General features: G+C 37.0%; 1 protein-coding gene and 1 non-coding gene across 7 annotated transcripts in view; one reads left to right on the plus strand and one right to left on the minus strand.

Annotated features, from left to right (window-relative positions):
- Positions 1 to 22,907, minus strand: part of Csmd3 (CUB and Sushi multiple domains 3) — a 1,179,548-nt gene that overhangs the window by 201,133 nt on the left and 955,508 nt on the right. The window lies entirely within an intron of this gene.
- LOC116082923 lies at positions 20,295 to 20,427 on the plus strand. Its single transcript, XR_004115534.1, has one exon. It is a non-coding gene; the product is annotated as a small nucleolar RNA SNORA17 (small nucleolar RNA).

Genomic DNA, 22,907 nt, shown 5'->3' on the forward strand with positions numbered 1-22,907 from the left:
AGTGTTGAAGCTTTTCACTACCAAATGCCAATGAATCATCTGAAAACTGATGAAGGCCTCCTGCAAGGTAAGAGGAGGACAAATGAATAAGAAACGCAACAAATTTAAATAGGAAAAAAGAGTAAAGAGGGTGATTTGCCCTGACACAGAGAAAGATGGTTGAATGAAACTGAGGACAAGAGATAATCCAGAAGTCCCCAACTGTCTGGAATATGCAGAAGATATGGTAAAGGCAGACACTGGACTAATGTAGATTAACAAGGAACAAACAAGAAGACAAGACAAGTAGCTCCTGGATATGCTGAGATGCGGAGACATTTCTTCCAGCTTCCTACTTGATTCTATCTCAGACTGCTTCAATGCTCTTTCCTCAAAAATCTGCATTTGGGACAATTTCAAAAAGGTCTGCTCCTAGAAACACCCCCATTTTATTTCAAAGAAGATTATGAGTATCAGGAATTTCCTTATGGAGTTTGCTTCAAATGTGACAAGCTGCCACTGGGCAAGAAACTGCCAATACTTCAACTGCTGACTGTACACTGTCCAAACTGGACAAACAAAATTAAGGGAAGTCAGCTGCCAAGTTTTGCCAAGACAGGGTAAGCAGTCCTTCATATTTCCTGCTCCACAAAAGTATGTCAGGTATTCTGAGACAGAAGGCTGAAGGTGGATGCTCCAACATTACAAAGAAATTTGGGTGACTGTCCAGGCAGCCAGCTTTCTCTGTTATTTCTCTAGTTTTAAAAGCTGCTTGCTCTGAACTTCCTATTTACTCAGGTAATATTTATCCTTTTCAAGTCTATGATGGGGTTGAAGACTAGATTGCTATGGTCTCACATTTAAGTTTAAGTTGTTTTCGATTTAAGAAAATGTTTTTAAGTCTAAGATGTCTTAGGTTGGAAATGCAAGTTATGATAGAAATTGGTTTAGGTATAGAACTCTGTATTCACCAAGATTGGACATTGTGAATGTTAATCTTTCATGATAATTTTCAAAATTGTTATTATTGTATATAGTTTATCATTGTAAGAGAATCAGCCTTTTATTGGACTAAATGTCGGAAACGTAAAAAAAAAAAATTAAAGCTAAGAACATTTACATAGAAACAGAACATTTAACATCATTCAAGTTTCAAAGAAACTCCAATTTGACAATCCACAGCCCTGGATTTTCTGATCAAGTTTATAAACTAGGATGTTTTATAAATAAAATCTGTATAATTTTGTATGGCTAAGAATGGCATTTTTAATGACTCAGTTGTATAGAGTCTGTGGGTCTATTGTGGTTTCAATAAGAATTCCTACCACATACCAGGGTATGAGTCTGCCAGGACTCAATGTGGATGACTTTAGTCAAAGTCCCCAACAGTGGGGAGATGGAACCTGAAGAGACCATCTCCAATAGATAGACAGCCCCCCCACCCAGTGGAAGGATGAGGTCACCAACTTGTCTTCAAATATTTTGAGCCAGAATTGTTCCTGTCTAAAGGAAATGGAGAAACAAACAAATAAAATGGATTAGAGATTGGAGGAAAAGCCATCCAGTGACCAGCCTAATTTGGAATCTATTTTGTGGGCAGGTACAAAATCTTGACACTATTAATGATGCCATGTTGTGCTTACAGACAGGAGCCTAGCATGGTTCTCCTCTGAAAGGCTCTAAGAGAACCAGACAGAGACAGATACTTACAGCCAACCATTTTTCTGAGGTCAAGAGCCCTTAGGGAAGAGTTAGAGGATGGAAAATGGTCAAAAACTCTGAGATGGTAAGCAAGCCCCAATCAAGTCCCTTTTATAAGAGTTGCTGTATTAATGATATCTCTTCAAAGGCATAGAACACTAAGACAGAGTCCAATGACAGAATAGAACAAAACAAAACTAGGTCATTTTTGCTAAGTAAATAAATAAATAAATAAATTAGAAATTGAGAAGACATAATTATTTGACCCCTCCTCCCTTCTCTCTTCCTCCTCCTTTCTCCTTCTCCTCCTCCTTTGTTCATCTCCCCCTCCTCTCTCTTTCTCTTTGTGTCTCTCTTTCTCTCTCTCTCTCTGCTCTAAGGTCTTGGGAAGAAATAAGCAGTTGCTCCACTTTTGTAGTTATATATTTTGTTTCCCAAATATTTCTTAATCCATGACTTTTCAAATGCTTATAATGATATTAAGAGAAAATTGCACTATTAATTTCTATGTAAAGACAAACCCTTTGTAAAGAACACATAGCCCCAGAAGGCATTTTTCTCGAAGCTGTGGAAATTGCCAGCCTGGGGGCCACCACAGTTGGGCTTCCCACAGCTACAGATAGCAACAAAAACCAGGCCTTAGAGAACAGGCAAGAATGATAAAGAATGTATGCCCACTGCCCTGAGCCCTCAGCCTGGCAATGCCATGTACATGCCTGCAGCCCTAGATAATTATGAAAACCAGGCCATAGAGAACACGTGATAAAGAAGTGCATGAAATAATGTGTGGAACGCCCTAGTTGTAACTGGCTGAATTTAGCTTAGAAACTCTGGTGGCAAAATCACTCACTTCCCGAGAGCCCAGCGGAGAAACTTCATGCCTACAAATAATCTGTGTGAACCCCATGTGGATGTGCACATCTGCTGCTTATACACTGTAGCTCAGCTCCAGAGGATCTGGAGCAAGGAACATCAAGTCTCATCTTACTCGCGTGCTGCTACAAGGGAGCTAAGGATAAGGCTGCTAGACTGGAAAGGTTAGTGAGAACGTGTGTGAATGAATGAATGTGGGCCTGTTTTATCATTTATTTGCTTTTGACACTTATTAATAAATAAAAGTACTAGAACCTTTTTCATGAAATTTTGAGGAATTTGTTTCTGCCACGCTTTATGGCCCAAATTGTGGCACCCTTAATATACTGATGGGTTTTCATTTTGACTATGTCAAAACTATGAATGTAGATCCTCATCACAAGTTGACATAAACTACAGGGAACAAAGAGTAGCTATGATTCCAATGAGATTCTTAGTCCAAAAGTAAAAACTGATAGTGTGAGTACAGTGCTCTTATTTATTTACATATTAACTTAGAGACTAAACCCAAATTTCCAAAACAGAAAATAACTTAGCATTACAGATAGCTACATCCCAGGGGAAGAAATTATTTGCATTGGCAAGGAAAAAGGAAGCAAATGATTTAATATGTTTCACCATCTGTGAGTGGTGTCTAAGGCCATATTTATGTCTCTCTGCCACTTCAGGAAAGATAACCTGAATAATCATCATGCTTTAGTATTTTATAGATGATGGTGGATAAACCGAATAAATTTTTACAAACTTTTGAATTTAGTGGCTTAAAATGAGAGAAAAGTTCTTTGGTGGTGATTCTATTTATGAGGATAAATTATCTCTCACTTTTGGTTTTGTATGTGTGTGTGTTGTTCTATTGAATTTACTGACAAGGTATCATCAGTATACACATATGAGTGTTCCCCCTTTCTTCTTAAGCCCTTATTTCCTTCTTTCTTCTATCCTACACCTTCCCTTCTGTATATGTTTTTTTCTTCCTTCCTTTCTTTCTTTTCTTTTTTTGAGATAGGGTCTTGAAATTTAACCAAGACTGACTTTGAACTTCTCTTTGCTTCCTAAAGGGTGAGACAACAAGAATACAAACCAGGACACACACTCTCAAATATTCTCAAGCAGTTGTTCAAGGCAACACTACAACAGAATTAGAAGTAAAGTCTGATAATGTTGAATTGCAAAGCAACAGAAAGCAAAAGAACTTTAGCTAATGAGAAAGCATACTTCAATCCATTGATATAAAAATTTAGTACTAATTTAAATTTCTAGATTAATGTTTTATGTGTGTATGCTTATTATTGTATATTTTTGATATAATTCATGTAATTGAGTTGGGATTTAATACCAACTAGGTTGATTGCAATAAATCCAATTTTTCAGTTTACTATTTCAACTTATCATTATCTTCATTTCATTGTGATTGTAGATGTTTGAAACATCTTGATTTTAGCCTCTTCCAAATAGCTACCCTCATTCTTTTTCTTAAAGTTTTAATAGAATCTTTTAAGCTGAAGTGCCAAGTGAGGACCCCTCAGTCCAACTTGGGAGGGAGAAGAAAGCAATCACAAGTGGGGAGGGAGGGTGTGATGGGGGAGAAGGGAGAGTGGAACCTGATCTGATATTAGGTGAGAGAAAAGGACTGAAGCCCTGAGGGGCAGCAGCAAACAACTATGGGAGATAGGAGGTTGGGGAGACCCTCCAGAATGTACCACAGACCTGAGAGGTGAGAGACTCTCAGGGCTCAAAGGAAGGAGAAGGGAACTTATAGAGACCACCTCCAGCAGGAAGACAGGCTATCAAGTGAGGGATGGGGTTGCCATCCCACAGTCACAACTATGACCTATAATTGTTCCTGTCTGAAAGAATAACAGGGATGGAAATGAAAAGGAGACTGAGGAAAAGAAGGTCCAGCGATTGGCCTAAAGTGAGATCCAGCTCAAGGGGAGATCCCAAAGCCTGACACTATTGATGAGGTTATGGAGCACTCACAAAAAGGGATCTAGCATGACCATACTCCAGAAGATCCAACAAACAGCTGAAAGAGTCAGATGTAGATATTTGCACCCAATCAATGGACAGAAGCAGCTGACTCTTGTTGTTGAATTAGGGAAGGCTGAAAGAAGCTGAGGAGAAGGGCAATCCTGTAGGAGGATCAGCAATCTCAATTAATTTGGACCCCAGAGATCTCTGACACACTGAACCACCAAACAGGCAGCATACACCAGCTGATACGAGGCCACCAACACGTACAAAGCAGTGGACTGCCAGACCTGTGTTCTTCAGAGATGATGCACCTAACCCTCAAGAGACTGGAGGCCCCAGGGAGTTTAGAGGTCAGGTAGGGTGGGAGGTGGTGACAGCCACGTGGAGACAGGGGTTGGGGAGGAGGTATGGGATGTGGAACAGTCAGAGCATGGCGGGGGGGGGATAAAGTATGGAGTATAAAAAATAAATTAATTAATAACAAAATATTTAATGGAATCTTTAGTACTAATCTATGTTAGGTTATAACACAGGTTATACTGTTGTATCATTATGACTGATATATCTATATCTATATCTATATCTATATCTATATCTGTATCTATATCTAATCTTTGTCTTTCTTCAGAACAAGATTGTAAAGACCTCAGCAGGAGAAACAAGGAACAACAAAAGAACATGTGTGTGTGTGTGTGTGTGTGTGTGTGTGTGTGAAAGAGAGGAGAAAGAGATTGAGAGAGTTTGAGAGAGAGAGAGAGATTAAAATTAACTCAATCTCCAATTTACTAGGATACAGTTATGAGCTAATATTCTTGGTTTTGAAAATGTTTTGGTATATAAAGCTTTTCATACATGCTTTTTATAAGTTCACCAGGATAGATATTCAGATAACAGTACATCTTGACTGCATGCTTTACAGAAAAGATAAAATACACATTGTCTTAACTTTTTTTTGACTTCCAGTTAACAATCAAAAGACCACCAAATCTTGATATAAAACTAGACTCACTCACTCAGCAAGTCTAGATTGCTTTGCAGTGATGTTTTCTGAAGTAACCATAATTTTTTTCCAAGAAACTCATATACATAAAGGAATCGAAGAGGTATTTACATTTTACTAAAATAGAGAATATACTTAAGATAGTTACAAGAGCACTATTAAATCCATCTCAGACAGCATATGAACAATGTTGAAGTCACATGGGGTAAATAATTAGAATTAAGGAACTAGACAAGTTTAAAGAACCTGTTAAAGGAAAATTATTACAGTAATCTCTGTATGTCATGTGTCCAGATTGAAACCCTTGACTTTTAAGGGCAGAAAAGTTAGTGGGAAAACCTGTATACATAGTAGTAACTCATTTCTAAGGTCATGGAAGTCAAGAGTCAGGCTTTGTAAAGTAATGAACCATGTGTATGTGATGCAACAACCTTAAATGATTTTGTTAAGCAATCATTTTTCACAGAAGTTCACAGAAGTGCTTACTAAGACAAAACAATAGATGAGAAACATTTTTTAACTTGAATACTGCTAGATGCCTTAAAAATGATTTATTACTTGCATTTCAAAACCATGCTTGATAGACTATACACTGAAAACAATGTGCATACCTCCTGTTTTTTTCATTTTGTTGTCACTGTTAATTGGTGAATAGGCTGTCTATAGCAACTCTCAGAAACACTGCAAAGATTTTTACTTACTTAGGAGGAGAGAAGGAACATAAGGGATTTACTATATATGTGAACTGAGATAAACAACTTTACCTGATTAAATTTACATATGTCAACATCATGAATACTAGGAAAAAAATATATGTCTTCACATGATTTCTATTTTGTTGCAGCACTTGTCAAATCCAGTACAAATGAGAATGTTTCAATCTATCTCAATTTTCTGAAGATTATTATCAATGTATCTGAGGTATACAACTGAAAAAACAGTCTAGTAAACACATTTTTTAAAAAAGTAGTTGCTTTAGTTTTAGTTTCTATGGCTGGGAAGAGACACCATGAACATGACAACCTTATAAAAGAAAATATTTAATTGGGACTTGTTTACAGTTTCAGAGATCTATGTCATTACCATCATGGCAGAAAGCATGGGGGCATATAAGCAGGTAAGTGCTGGAGAAGGAACTGAGAGTTCTACATCTTGATCCAGATAACAGAAGTGGGTGACATACAGGCCTAGCTTGAGCCCATGAGACTTCAAAGCTTGACCCCCAGATGACACATTTTCTCCAACAAGGCCATACCTACCCCACGGAGGCTACACCTCCTACTAGTGCCACTCACTATGGGCCAAGTGTTCAAGAATATAAGTTTTCAGGAGCCATTCCTTCTCAAACTACCACGGAAGTACTCCCCTGATTAGAAGGCTGAAAAACAAAAATTGCCTATAATTTATTATATGGTTTCATTTTTGTGTGTATGAGAGTATATGTTGCATGAATATATTCCATATGTATACCATTCATAAAGATGTCCCTAAACATGTCAGATATGCTGGAACTGGTTATAGAGGCATCTGTGAGCTTCCAGTTGTGGATGCTGAGAACTTCACACAGGTCCTCTAGAAGAGAAGCAAATATTCTTAGCCCCTGAGCTATCTCTTCAGCTGTGGTCTCCCTCCCCAAAGCCCAGACAGTAACGCAGCTCTGTAGAAGCGCGGCTACATTCAGAAACTCCACCTCCATCGAGCAAGAAGGAACTTACTGATTGGACCATTATACTGACGGAGTTTGGGGGAGGGATTTGCCCCAAGTGTTTTTACCTGTTGCGGGAACAGAGGCATTAGCATTAAAGAACCAAGATGGCTGAGCAGAGAGTCTCCCGTCTAATTTTTACCTTTCCATGTGGGTAGGTATATCTGTGGCCACTCTCTCAAATCTCCTTCTATCTTTTCCTATCTATTTCTAACTTCGTATTCCAGGTAACCTACTGTTTATGTTGCTGCAGGACAGCAACATTCAGCTACCAACCTTCACCTTGAGAAACAATTCTAGTGAAAAAGCCAGGCAAATATACAAATAATTGTAGCATTACTACTAAAACTTAACAAAGAAAATAATAAAGGAGATTGATTATTTTCAATGCTTTCCTAAGTTAAAAAAAATACTAATTTCTAATTCAGAAAGAGAATTGAGAAAAAGCTTTGATTGTATCTCTGACTACTTTGGAAAACTCTCTTTAAAATTTTATCATTTAACTATTTATAAATACATAGCTATATAGTTTACATTCTACATCTCATGCTTTCAGTTATAATAAAACCTTTCACATCTAAAGATCTATTTCTTTTATTTTATAGAGTTTGTTGGATTTTCTTGACTTGGAAAGTTCCTGTGGACATGATGAGATTTCATTTTGTTTTCAGGGCTATATTTCTCTCCTACATTTTTAAAAATTTTATGTTTAAAATGTTTGTGTATTTGTTTGTATTTGTACACTCACATGCACTGTTTATAGATGCCAGAAGAGGTGAAATGCCCCAGAGCTCTACAGAGCCGAGAGGTGCTCTTCACTGCTGAGTCATCTGTCCAGCTCCACTACCTGCATTTTTACTCAAGGACTATTTTTCCTCTTTTCTTTCTGGCATCTTAAAGACATTACTGAGAAGAAAACTAAGATATTAATACAATCAATGGTGTCAAATACACATAGTGAAGGATATGACACTTGAATGAATATGAGAAATCAGCTCAGGTTGGTCAGTAGGGAAACCTCATAGTTGGTTGTCTTTATCCTATGTGAACACTGCTTGTATTCAAGCATAGCTAGAGACAGATTAAGTCACAGTGTTCCTACACTCTAATGAAATTATTTGGATTTGTATATGATTTAATAACTGGATAAAAGTAATATGAAGAGATATATCAACATTGCAATTTTGAAAGGCATAGCTGTTATATAAAATTAACAGTTGAAAGCAGTCAGAGCATCAGTAGGCTTATTTATTTTAGTGTGTTTCAAGTCTTTCTCTCAATTTATCATTTCCAACAAGTAAACACAATATGTTGTATTACATTAGCCTTTAAAGTCTCATAAAAGGTAAAATAATTCTTTATTGTACATTTACTCACTGGAAGAATTTATTTGTGAATTGAATGTGTTCAGGAATAACCTTTGCACACTGCTTTTTGGCATTATGGAGAGTTCTGTATGTACACGTTAGCAGCTAAACAAAAGCATGTCCAGATTCAAGAACAAAATACTAACAAACCATGGAACTTGTAAAACTGTATGTTTTTGTCTCTGAAGCAAGTTTGAATTATCTGTATACCTGTATAGTTTTAACTCTCATTATTTCAATCAAAAAATGTTCTTTCAGAACAAAATACATTTGTTTCTTTGGTTTGATTTTAGTGTCTTCTATAAATAGAATTCCAATACATAATTTTCTAATATTTACAATAATAATTCTCACCCAATTGAAAAGTATTTCAGCATTAGTTGGAGCAAAAGGAACCATGGACTTTCTGACTGTGGATGGGTACATAAATGAAAAAGGGTTTCCTAGTTGTCAACATCTCAACTGATGGTGGTATCTGTTGTTAATCTAATTCATTTGATGTCTATTTTATGACTACTTTCACTTACAGAATTAGTTTCTTTTTAATTTGTGCAGGTTTCTGGGTTCCTATATTCTCTCTCCTCCGAACACATACAGCTAATTTTTAAGATGCAGGGATTTGAACTTCTTCACTAACAATTCTTGACTGCAACATATATCTTCAGCAGATTCATGACATCACTAAACTTGGCACAGTGAGCATTTATTCTGTAGGGTTCTTGTTTATAAAATTTTTATTCCTTTCACATTGAAAATTATTATATCATTTACAGTAAAAAAAATACAGAATAAAAAATGAATGCAATTAAAAATTAACTTATTTAACTCTAGGAGCCTGAGGCCGGTTATTACTATTTTAAAAGGGAGCTATCTGTGGTGAAAACAATCAGGTGGTAGAATTTTAGAGACAGAGTTTAAGTTCTGAATTCAAAATCTAATTTCTAACCAAATGCTAACCGTTTTTAGTTTTCAAGGCTGTCAGATCCAAAGCCCCTCTCTCCCCAAAGGGCAGTGAAGTTGACTTTGTTCTAAACAAAAGAACTTTGGTTATGTAAACAGAAGGATGGTAATCGGGTAAACACGCCTAAAGGCTTACTAGAAAAGCAGATCTTTTCAAGTGGTTAAGGTTCCTGGTTCCCTGGGAACCACCCTTAATCCTCCAGGAACCTCCCTTTACCTTCCTCCAAAGGTCACCTACCTCTGGTAAGAATAACTAGTACCAGGGCAGACTGAATAGGCTCAGACTGAATCCCTAATGAATATCATATACAATCTCCTGGCTTTCCCACCATTTAACACTTCTCTCTACCTGCCACCACTGCCCCTCAAGAGATATCTTTGGTCAAACAAAGAGTACATATGGTGGGACTCATGGCTCCAGCAGTATATGTATAGCAAAGGATGGCCTAGTCTGTCATCAGTGGGAGAAGCCCTTGGTCCTGTGAACGTTCTATGCTCCAGTGTAGGGGAATGCCAAGAGAGGGTGGGTTGGTGAGCAGGGGGACGGGGGAGGGAACAGGGTTTGGTTTTTTTTTGTTTATTTATTTGTTTATATCTTTTTGGAGGGGAAACCAGGAAAGAAGATATCATTTGACATGTAAATAAAGAACATTAATTTAAAAAAAAAAAGAGAGAGAGATCTAGGCACTTTGATCCCCAGTATGTTTATATCTCTGCCCACATAGCAGTTTAGTTCTGTTTCCCTGAACCATCTTTTCTTATGGTGTCATTAAGCTGATATTTTTTAACTTCATTATCAAGTCTTTTGCTTACGTAACTAAGTTAGTTTTTCCAATGTTTTTTAATGACCTGACCTTCAAAATGCTATTTCACTTCTAATTTTGGTATTTCCACTAAAAATAATTCTTTGACTACATTCTTAGGGATTCTTTAGAAATTTGAAGGCAAGGAATGCAACATTAAAACAGTTATTTAAATTACTTTTTAAACTAATGTAGGTTACGAATTTCATTTTAAAAGTCTTTATAAAAATATATAACTATATTGGGGAGATGGAACTTGTAGAGCCCACCTCCAACAGAAAGACAGGGAATCAAGTAAGGGATGGAGTTGCCATCCCATAGTCAAAACTCTGACCCATAATTGTTCATGTTGGAAAGAACTGCAAGGATGGAAATGGAGAGGAGCCTGAGGAAAAGAGGGTCCAGTGACAGGCCCAAAGTTGGATCCAGATCAAGTGGAGGTCCCAAGACCTGACACTCTTTCTAAGTCTATGGAGCACTCACAAAAAGGGACCTATCATGGCTGCCCTTTAACATGCAGCTGAGAGAGTCAGATGCAGATATTTCCACGCAACCAATGGACAGAGGCTGCTGATCCCTGTAAGTGAATTATGGGAAAGCTAGAAGAAGCTGAGGAGGAGGGCAACCCTGAAGGAGGACCAGCAGTCTCAATTAACCTGGAACCCTGAGATCTCTCAGATACTGGAACACCAACCAGGCAGCATACACCAGCTGATATGAGGCTCCAACACATATACAGCAGAAGACTGCCGGATCTGGGTTTAGTTAGAAAAGATGCAACTAACCCTCAAGAGACTAGAGACAGGAGAACAGGAAGGAGGTATGGGATGAGAACAATTGGAGGTTGGACCAGGAAGGGAATAAAATAATGGAGTTTTAAATAAATAAATAAATAAATAAATAGAAAAATAAGTAAATAAATGCATACATAGAAAAATAAATAAATATATATATAAATAATAAATTAAAGGAATGTCAATTGAATATAACCAAAATTAAATTAAGTTGATCATAAATATCATTTGGTTTTTTTCTTAGTATACACACACACACACACACACATTTGACTAGTGCTCCATACTACTGAGCTATAAAAGGGAAGTTGGAATTTAGTTTAAAAGAAGAAGCCCTGATATGGCATTATGAGACAAGGAACCTCCAAAGATTCAACTTTGGATTCAAACTTTGAACTCATTTTCTGTTGGTCGTCTCCTACTGGCCATGCAGCCTACCCTTAAGAGCAGTTTTTTCTTCAGTGAGACTCCCTTGGAGAAAACTAAATTTTCATTTGCAAGTGATTGTCTATAGGAGATAGCTTCAAAAAATAGCCAAGAGGGCATGTGTTTGATGTCCCTTTTAGCTCTAGGACCCCATCTTTTACAGACCTGTGAAGCACTGTTCATGCTGTCTCAATCTTTCTGAGTCAAGGTATATTTATACCATGTTTTACGTTAGAAGTCCTTGTTTTCATGCTGACTTTGATCCCCTTTGATTACACACTTTCTGCCTCTTTCACAAGTTTCTCTAAATCCTGATGGGAGGGATATGATGAGGACATTCTGTTTGTGGTTACAAGGTTCCCAAGAAAATCCCTTAATAACTCAGGGTGTTGTCAAATTGGTTTCTCTCTACAAACTGACAACAGTGCCCTATTGCTGAAGATAACACTTACACCACACAACGAACATGGTGATGCCCACATAGAGCTTTCACCCTGTACTGGCTGGTTTTGTGTCAACTTGACACAGGCTGAAGTTATCACAGAGAAGAGAGTTTCAGTTGGGGAAGTGCCTTCATGAGATCCATTTGTGGGGCATTTTCTCAATTAGTGATCAAGGGGATAGGGCCCCTTTTGGGTGGTGCCATCCCTGGGCTGGAAGTCTTGGGTTCTATAAGAGAGCAGACTAAGCAAGCCAGAGGAAGCAAGCCAGTAAAGAACATCTCTCCATGGCCTCTGCATCAACTCCTGCTTCCTGACCTGCTTGAGTTCCAGTCCTGACTTCCTCTGGTGATCAACAGTATGGAAGTGTAAGCTCAATAAACCCTTTCCTCCCCAACTTGCTTCTTGGTTATGATCTTGTGCAGGAATAGAAACCCTGACTAATACACACCCCTATGCCCTAGTATTACTGTACACTATCAAAGGAAAAACATAAGCAATCAACCCATCTACAAACCCCTCAAACAACAATGTTCTCCTGCCTAGAAGATATCCTAGTGTGATTGTAGCACAAAGTCTTAAATGAGGTGAAACCCAAACCTGATATGGCTCTGGATGACAAAGAATCTGAGACAAGGCAACCCAGAGACCTAGGGTAAAAGTAAATACTACTCTTCTACTAAGGAAATTAATCATTAAATGACTCCTAAGACGTTCTGCTGTTTTCACTGATCAGTGCCCTTCTCAGGCACCATCAGAGAAGCCTCAACCTTCAGCAGATTGGAACAAATACAGAGATCTATAGCCAGATAATATGCAGAGACTTTGCAACATTTATTCCATATTCCTAATAAGTTCATTAATAAATTGTCTAAATTCTTCCTACAGTATTGATCAAATTAAGAGAATGAGTAACTAAGAATAGATTCTATTATTGGTTGTTAGCTCTTATAGTCTGCTAAACTTACAAAAACTATATGAAGATCTTTTCTTCATATAGTTCTCACATGTAAAATTATTATAGTCACATTTTCTACTTATGGATCACAAATAAAAATAATATTCTTCCCTTTGGGACATACATTGTAATATCAATTGTAAAAAATTCCATTTTGAGAACTTGAATAATTATCTTAAGAATAATAGTATAAACGTATATAATCTATTGGGGTACTTTCAGGAGAAGCAGGGTAAGTATGGAATCATAGGATATAATAGAAAATTTCCACTGCTATGGACACACTGTTGTACAATATCAGTACCATGATACTTGAATTTACACATACCTCTTATATTTAGGGACTGTGAGACCATTTCTTATAAATAGTGAATTCTATCTAACAATGTAAAATTACAAAAAAAAAAGGGAAGGAGGAAATATTAAGATTAGCTCAATTTAAAAAAATGGTTGCCAGTGTTAAGAAAACAGCATCCAGAAAATACTTACTGCAAGCATTCAGTTGGTCACGTTTCTGTGAGGACCCATAAGAACTGCATCCTAAAGGGTGCTGGCCTCATCAGTAGACAACTGTACATAAAAGCATTCTCTGAAGCTAAGTGTAAGTGTTCATGCTAATGGCAGGTACTTTACTTCCTGTCTTACATGATGCAACATTCAAACTACATCTGAACAATCAGACTCAAAGTTTATGGACAAATAATTCATTTTAACTTTGTTTAAATCTCTGATAACCAAAAATTTAAATATTAAATGGTACTAGAAAGAAGTAATCTATATAGGTTTTCTTCCAAAGAGATTTTAGAAAACTCAGAAAGCTATGGTTTCTACATTTATTTTTGAGTCAACTGAGAGTACAAAACTCAGTAAAGATTTCACTAAAACACGTATAGAAGGAGCTTGGGATAAACCGTAAAATTGGTGTAAAGCATTCATTCTTTTTTCTTTTCTTTTTTTTTCTTGGATATTTTCTTTATTTACATTTCAAATGTTATCCCCTTTTCTGGTTTGCCCTCCCAGAAACCCCCTATCCTGTCCCCGGCCCCTCCTGCTTCTACAAGTGTGTTCTCTGACCCACCCACCTACTCCTGCCTCCCTGCCCTGGCATTTCCCTACACTGAGACATCTATCTAGCCTTCACAGGATCAAGGGTCTCTTCTGCCATTGATACCTGACAAGGCCATCCTCTGCTACATATTTGGCTGGAGCCGTGGGTAGAGACCCAATTGTACTCCTAGGTTGGTGGCTTAGTCCCTGGGAGCTCTGGCAGGGGAGATCTGGTTGGTTCAAATTGTTGTTCTTCCTATGGGATTGCAATCCCCTTCAGTTTCTTCAGTCCTTTCTCTAACTCTTCCATTGGAGACCCCATGCTCAATCCAATGCTTGGTTGTGAGCATCTTCCTCTGTATTTGTGAGGCTCTGGCAGACCCTCTCAGGAGACAGCTATATCAGACTCCTGTTAAACTGCACTTCTTGGTATCCATAATAGTGTCTGGGTTTGGTGACTCTCTATGGGATGGAACTCCAGGAGTTCAGTCTTTGGATGGCCTTTCCTTCAGTCTCTATTCCACACTTTGTGTCCATATTTCCTCCCGTGAGTATTCATTCTTAATCTATTAGGACACATTGGTGTCCTATAATTATCCCATGATCCTTTCTTAAATGTCCATCAATATAATGCTCTATTCTACCAAGTTCAATTAGTTTTCCAAAGCATCAACAATATAATCATGACAAGACTTACAACATAGTGTCCCGTGGTGATCAATATTTGAAGGTGCCACATGTAAAATAGTGGGTGCAGCATTTAAAATTCCATTGGCTAAACATCCTGTAAGCAACTACAAACTTGGGTTTCTTTTTCTTTCCTAAAAGTTTTACTTTGACACAAGAATCTTGCTGAGCTGCCCTGTCAAACCATTAACTTGTAATCCTCCTGTCTCAACCTGCCAAGCTTGGCTTTCATAACCAGATTATTAATCCTTGTTTTCCTGCGTGGAGACAGGCACTAGGCTTAGATTTAGCTTTGATGGCTCTTGTCACAGAACCTGTGATTTTAGCCCTTGTTTGCTGCTACTTCTTGAATTGTAGAAATGTTGTTTTCTTTTCAGAGATTTTTGTCATCAATCTTTCCATGGAGGATGCTGGTAATATTTACAATAATCATATTTAAAAAGACAATTGGTTTCAAAAGCATAGTAATGTTAAAAATAATTTTGAGGTAAATTATATTAACCGCTTTACTATAGTTTCTTTAAGTAACACTGAAAAAATAAGATAAAGATCTTGTTGAGCTTCAGATAAAATGTTAGATTAAGATCTATGCCATCTATTCTCTATTTTAGTTAAGACTTTTTAGCTTGAAATGAAAAAGGGGAACAAAATCATATAATGATATTCATTCAGCAATGACCCAGTGTCAATATTTTTGAATTTATGGCTTATCTTGTTTTATAAATGACACATGCATCTGATATGATAAACATCATGTCTAAAATATTTATGAGAAGCATTGTTACTGACACACAAAAAAATCAAACCACAGCAGTTGATAGTACATTTTTAACTCATTCTTGATTTCATAGACTTAGGTGTCTGACTTCACTGTGATAACATAATTTTAAGAAGTATATGGATTTTTGATAGTCAATGTAAATGGGGCTGTTTACAGTATTATTTTTCTTTACTCTTTATTTTGTGTGTATGTGTCTGTTTGGCATATGCACATTAATGTAGGTGGCCATGAAAAACAGAGGTATTAGATTCCTTGAAGACAATTGTGAGCCCCATAACATTGGTCCTAGAAAAACTCAAGTTGTCTGCCATCCCGGTACATCCTCTTTGTCAGCCACCTCTCCAGATTTTTGTTTTTTACTTTTAGCTATTTTACTTAGTTATTTTTGCATAGCTTTTATGTTTTACATCTTACAAGTTTAATCCTTATGGGGAAAGCAAAAGAGCTTATAAATGAAGGTCTTTCTCCTACAAAAAAGTAATTTCCATTTCTGTTTAAATTATTGTTCAAATTGGAAGTGACTTCAGACATACCCATTGTAGCTATTACTAAGAAGGTTAAAATCAACTAAAGCATAATATGAAGCAGATTGAATACAAGCTTTAATATGAATGTGTGCTACTAAGTTAGCATCATTTATTACTAAAGCCAGATGTTAGAAGTTCAAAGTACTTAAAGAATATGAAAAAATTTATTTCATGATATGACCTCACATTATCAATTATTCCCATAAAGATTAACTTTTTAACATTTATCAATTTACACGACAGGGATTTGTATTTTTATCAGGGGGCAGAAATCACATGATATATATAACCAACAGATATGTTGCAAGGTGACATCAAAATGCCTCAGTGCAAAGTCAGAGAAAAGAGTTAGAAAATTATAAATTTAAAATTATAAATGTAAAACAAATTTAAAATGACAAGAAATTTGAAGAATCAAATATTTACCAACAACAGAACAGTATCCTCTCCAACACAGCACTGTAGACAAACAGAATCAGGACACTGAGCTGAATGAATTTCAGGATGCATCATTCTCTCCTTTGTGTTCTTTCATGTACCAATTTGCAATTTCCAATTGTTGTTTTGAGTGACAGATGATTCACAGTACAGTAAGGAAGCCCACTTCTTCGCAAAAGCAATCTTTAGACCCTCTTTTGTAATATGGCAGATCTGCCTCCTTGAATTTTCATCATGTGCAACATTTTCTGTGAAGCTCATAGAAACATTTTCTTGACACAATACTTTCCTTCAGGACTTATCTTTTAATTATTTCCTACATGGTTTACCCTCTGGAAATTTCACTACCTTTCTTTGGGGAAGCTGATTTTTGAGTGACTGTAGTAAAGTTTCTGTTATAAACACATTTTGATTTGCTCTTACCATTTTCTTTTATTCCTGTTCTCATTATTCTACTATGAGATATTGTACACCTCTTTGAGGCTATTCGAGAAAGTTTCATCTTCCCAGTTACTCTCAGTTTTGACAGGTCATCTTTCAAATGTGCAGAACACTTTTTCTCACTTATATATGTATGATAGAATTTATCTCTTAACATAAATGAAAAATCCCTTCAAAATATTCATTCTACTTCTGTTAAAAAATTGTTAATTTTTTGTCATAGTCAATTTATAAAAGTCTGTATCAAACATTTACTTTCAACTAAAGATTTAGTCATTCAATCTAACTCACTAAATCATGAGAACACTGACCATTGTTAATAATACTTTTATCTATTATTACTATTGGAGAGAAAAAACAATATTTCTTATTTTTTCGTTGAAAATCAGTTGTCAGTGTTATATAGTTTTGTAAATTTCAAAAGAATCATTCATTTACTTTGAATTAATCATTTGAAAGCAATAATTGCTTTCCAATTTTTACATATATTTGATAAATAGTTACTATAGTGTTACAGTTACATGAAATTCTGAATTATTTCTATATTTAAAAAAAGCACCATTAAGAAACCAAAACAAATCTGTTGTAGAAATTAGGAATTCCAGCGTTCAGAGAGTTATAAAATAATGACATTTCCACACATTTATATGATATAGAATTTGTTATATAGAATTTGCTTCTAAAACCCCAAGAAATGTTTTTAAGTTGTTAGAAATAAGACTGTGAAATGTGTAAAACAGGATAAATGCTAATTTTATTATATATAAATAAAAATAATTAAGTCAATTGTAGAAATAGAAAATAATTAAATAAAATCTGGTGGTGCATTCCATGCTACCCCCTGTGTTCCTGAATGAAAGACAAATACACAGCCTTTATATTTTGATATGGCTTAATCAGCTCAATGGCTGGGCCACTTCCTAACCTCTTTGTGCTTAAGCACTTCTCACCAATAATCCCAAGTTACTACTTACTAAATCCTATATTTTGTATTGGCTGTGCTGGACAGCACTCTTCTGGCTCCTTCCCATGCCAGCTATGCCTCCCTGTCCCCCATTTTTCTCAGGCATGTTAGCCCTCCTCTCCTTTTCCCTCTCTTGGCATAGTAGATCTCCTTCTCTCTTCCTCTCTCTCCCTAGTCCTCCTAAAGGATTCCTTTTAGGAATCCTAAAAGTCCCTCCTCTATCTGCCCTGACCAGTCATTAGCTGCTGGCGTTTTTATTTACCAATTAGAACTACCTGGGGGAATATTCCCAAAGTATCTTACAAGAAGACACTCCTGCAAACAGATTTTTGGGAAGCATAATTAGCATGAGACTATGAACAGCTACAGGTAATGTGTGTGAAGCATTTAAATATTCTTGGTCTTATAAAGTTGCATTTATAGCCAATCATCTAAATAACTATGTAAGATTATTATCTTAATCTTATAGATAAATTATCCTAGGCTGGGAAAAGATAAGAAATGGCTTAAGGAAAAAAATGAACAAGTTGAGGTAGTGATAAACCACACCTGTAATATACTGTAAAAACAAAACAAAACAAAAACATTATAACATGTCTCTATAATTCTATATACTATGATAATTTAAAGTATTAGCCTAAAATTGCTATATCATAATTCATAGTTATAAAAACTGGTACTCAAATCAGTCCAAATAGCATGAGAAAATGCAATGCTGAGGTTTATGTATAGGCAATAAGAGATTAATCATTTTAGACCAAGATTGTAAGAATATAATGTATAGCACAAAATATGTTTCAGGCTGTCAAATTTTTAAAATGTAAAACTATCAGTTAATTGTTTTAGATAGATTCTCTAGTATAGATTGGTTTTCTGAAGTTTGATGAAACCTTTTTCTCTATCAGAATGTCTATGGAGTAGCTCGACAAGGTTAGTATTCTGCTATGTTCATAACAGCCTTATTTATAATAGTCTCAAGCTGAAAAGAATCCAGATGTCCTTCAACAGAGGAATGGATACAGAAAATGTGGTACATTTACACAATGGAGTACTATCAACTATTAAAATCGATGAATTCATGAAATTCTTAGGCAAATGGATGGAACTAGAAAATATCCAAAGGATATTTATCCAAAGGAAAATATCCACACAGGATACTCACTCACCAATAAGTGGATATTAGCCCCAAAGCTTGGAATACCCAAGATATAATTTATAGACCACATAAAACTCAAGAAGAAGGAAGACCGAAGTGTGGTTGCTTTGGTCCTTCTTAGAAGGGGGAACAAAATACTTATGGGAGGAAATATGGAGACCAAGTGTGGAGCAGAGTTTGAAGGAAAGGCCATCAGAGACTGCCCCACATAAGGATCTATCCCATATGCAGACATAAAACCCAGACACTATTGCAGATGCCAAGAAGGACTTGCTGGTAGGAGCCTAATATAGCTGTCTCCTGAAAGGCTCTGCCAGAACCTGACAAATACAGGAGTGGATGCTCACAGCTAACCATTGGACTGAGCATGGGGTCCCCAACGGCAGAGTTAGAGAAAAGACTGAAGGAGCTGAAGGGGTTTACAACCCCATAGTAAAAACAACATCATCAACCAACAAGACCCTCCCCCCAGAGCTCCTAGGGACTAAACTACCAACCTAAGAGCACACATGGAGCAACCCGTGGCTCCAGCCACATACTTTCAGTTTACTTTTAGTAATTACTATTTGCTTGCTTTTATGATTATAGCAACTGAAATTTATTTAAAAAATCTGCTGCTTTAAATATTTTGAAGACATTTTAATTTTATCCTCTGAATAATGAATTAAGAAACAATGAAGAGAAACAATTATACATAATTAAAAATAATGGCTAAGGGATGTGAGGTGATTCCAAATATAGTTAAAATTATTCTAGTACTTTTTATATCCTATGAACTGTGCTCAATGCTGTAGTATCTCTTCACAGAAATTCTCATTTCTTGGTTAAAAACCAAGAATACGGTATAATTGTCTACTCAGTTTAATAAAATTAACATATTACTTTGTCAAATTAATAAAGTAAATATCGACACAGAAAAAAAATCCACATCTAGTTTTCATTCATCTAGAGATATGGAGCAAGAGAAATGGGTCACAACACACTCAACTGAAGTAAAGATCCTGGTGAAAGATTTTTCCAGGATTCCTTTCAGTGCCTGCATTTTAGACACAATAAAATAGAGACCCAGAATCTGTTAGCTGGCTTTAAGACCTGGCTTTTCCACTTTTGAGAAACAAAAGTCCATTTAAACCTAACAAAATATAAGTAGTTAAGAAATAATTTGCATAAAATTACATAGTATTTTGCCTCAGTGGAAAATTTTATGTTTTTAATTCTTTGAATCCGAGAAAGGCAAATTGAAGATATTTTTTTTTTTTTAAAAATTGAAGACCCTGCCCTCAGGGGCATTGCAGATGTGGCTGCTGTGTCACATGTTTGTCAGTAGCTGACAGAGAAGAACTAGGCTATGTCTATGCTGGTCTATTCTGACCGGTGAACATCTGAATGATCAATAGCTTAACACTCCCTGAAAATGCAAGCGTGAAATGACTACCAGTCTGGATCCTCACAGGCTTGATGGGGCAGACCATGCCTGAGATGACCCTCCCTTGTGGCATAATGCACAAGCAGGGCATAGCATTCCTGACTTTAAATCTGAGACAACCCTAAAGACTCAGAGACCCCAGGTGCAACTAAGAGGAACAAGTAACTGATGGGTAAATGGAAGAGAAAGAAACAGAACCATGTGGGCACAATGAAGAAAGGCAGAACTGGAGACTTGAGGATAGTGAGGAATAGTCTGATGTGAGTAGCTGATGATGATACTTGGGATCATGGTGGGGTCCGAGCTTGTACTGTTACTGGGGGCCATGTCTGGGTCCATTACCCTGCAGCTGCAGAGGTCTATTATACCAAAGGCCAGGCAGACATGGCTGCTATGGGTTGTGGACCATGGATAATTTGTTGTTGGAGGACTGTGCAGAACTGGCCCCACAGATCCCTCTCTGGGGTATCATGGAAGATCTGGTCCTGGGGGCAGGAGAGCAGAAGAGCTGAACCTACCCCTAGCCAGCAATAGCACTCAAAGAGGGTCTGCACATACTGCTACATTGAGGGAGTTATAAGTGAGCCAGTCCTGAGAGTATGAGCATGGGAGAGCTGACTTGGTCCCTCATCACCCCTGTGGTGGTATGGACAAGGGAGAGATACCCTCCTACCCCTTTGCCCCTTGCCATCTGTGGCAGTTGGAAGACCTGGTACTGAGGTCATGAAAGCAGAGAGCTGTCCCTGACCCTCACCAGATGCAGTACTCAGGAGAGCTAGCCTATACCTCACCTGGGCAGCACGGTAGAGCTGACCCTGGTGGTGGGTACATAGGAAGCCAGCTCTGAGTGTATAACCATTAGAGACCTGGCCTCACCACTTGTTTGCTGTGTGGTGACATGACTAAGAAAGATCTCTCCATTTTACCCATTGCCACCTACATCAGACAAGACAGCTAGTCTTGGGTTCATCAGAGTAGGAGAACTGGCTCTGAAGTACCTGAACCTCTTCTGGGCAGGAGAGTAGAGCCTGCTCTGGTTGTGAGGATTGTTGATGACCTGCTCCAAGGGCCTGAGAGCAGGAGAACCAATGGGATGACCAGCTCAGATACCTCAGGGGCTCAGATCTAGGACTTTGAAGTGACCCACTCTTACATATATGCCATTGATGTACTGCTGGAGTACATGAAGGGACCAGTCCTGCAGATCCAAAACTACAGGATCTACATGACACAGGGCAATAAAAGGATATCTGAGAGAAATTCCAGTGATGTTCCAGTACTGAGAGAGTAGTAGATGCTAGAGGCCTTGTACCAGACCAATGAGTCATTACAATGAATATTCACAAGCAAAGAAGTCTAGACAAATCTGTTGCACGGGAGGTTGCAAGGGGATAGGATGGGTACAAGGAGAGGGGAAGATGAGTAGGATTGGGTTACATGATGTGATATTCATAAAGAACCAGGAATGATGTTTTTAAAAAGAAAAAAGGGAATTCTTAAAGGGAATAAGAATAAAAAATGAAGGAATAGTTTTATATTTTTTATTATACTTAACTGTTGATAGAAAGTATATTTCTTAACAAATTGAGTGCAAAAAATAAATTATGATCAGCAGCAAGTTTGACTCATAAAACTCTGACCCTAGCTTTATCAGGAAGCACAGCCACATTGTATTCCTAAGTATCAGAAATATAAACAAAACTCAGAAGCAGAAACATATGTGAAGGAGAATTAAGGTATAAAGGTTATATAAAATCAATGATAGAAAGCTGCAAGGTGAACAATCCAGTGTTTGCTTTGTGAATAGACTGACTGTTATTACCACCTTCACTGTCAAGTAGAAAATCCACAGAAAAATTACTGCAGAATCCAGAAAAAAAGTTACTGCAGAATCCAGAAAAAAAAAAATGAAAGAAAAAAAAAACACACAGTGAATGCTACACTATAGCCAATCAGAATACAAACCAATCGTCAGATGAATAATCAATGGCATGTGGCTTGGATTTCATTAAACAAGGAAGGTTAGCCACTAGCGTGCCTGTAGCTGCTTCTCAGGTGTGAGAAGCACTGACTAAAATTGTTCTTTGGAATTCTATTAACAAGAAAACATGTGAATGCTTCCTGGGAAGGGAAGAAGTCTATTTAAGCAAACAAATGTAACCAAGTACATTATTCAGTGTAACGAAATACTTAAACAATATCCATAAAATATAGCTCTTAATGTTATTTAACCAGAAAAGGGAGTATCAAGAAGACCATGGCCTTTCTGAGATGGATCTCCATCATGTAGGCTACAAACATTCACAGGAAGGCAATTTTTTGTTCCATGTTTACAAAATTCTCTGTGGCATGTCAGCATAAAGAAAATCAATTCCATTTTGTGGATGAGATAATGTAGAAAGGACTAGTGCCTTGGCTGATGTCACAGGTCTGTAAAGTACATAGCAGACCATATGTTGT

Source organism: Mastomys coucha, unplaced genomic scaffold (assembly GCF_008632895.1).
Source record: "Mastomys coucha isolate ucsf_1 unplaced genomic scaffold, UCSF_Mcou_1 pScaffold7, whole genome shotgun sequence".
In the NCBI taxonomy this organism is placed as follows: domain Eukaryota; kingdom Metazoa; phylum Chordata; class Mammalia; order Rodentia; family Muridae; genus Mastomys; species Mastomys coucha.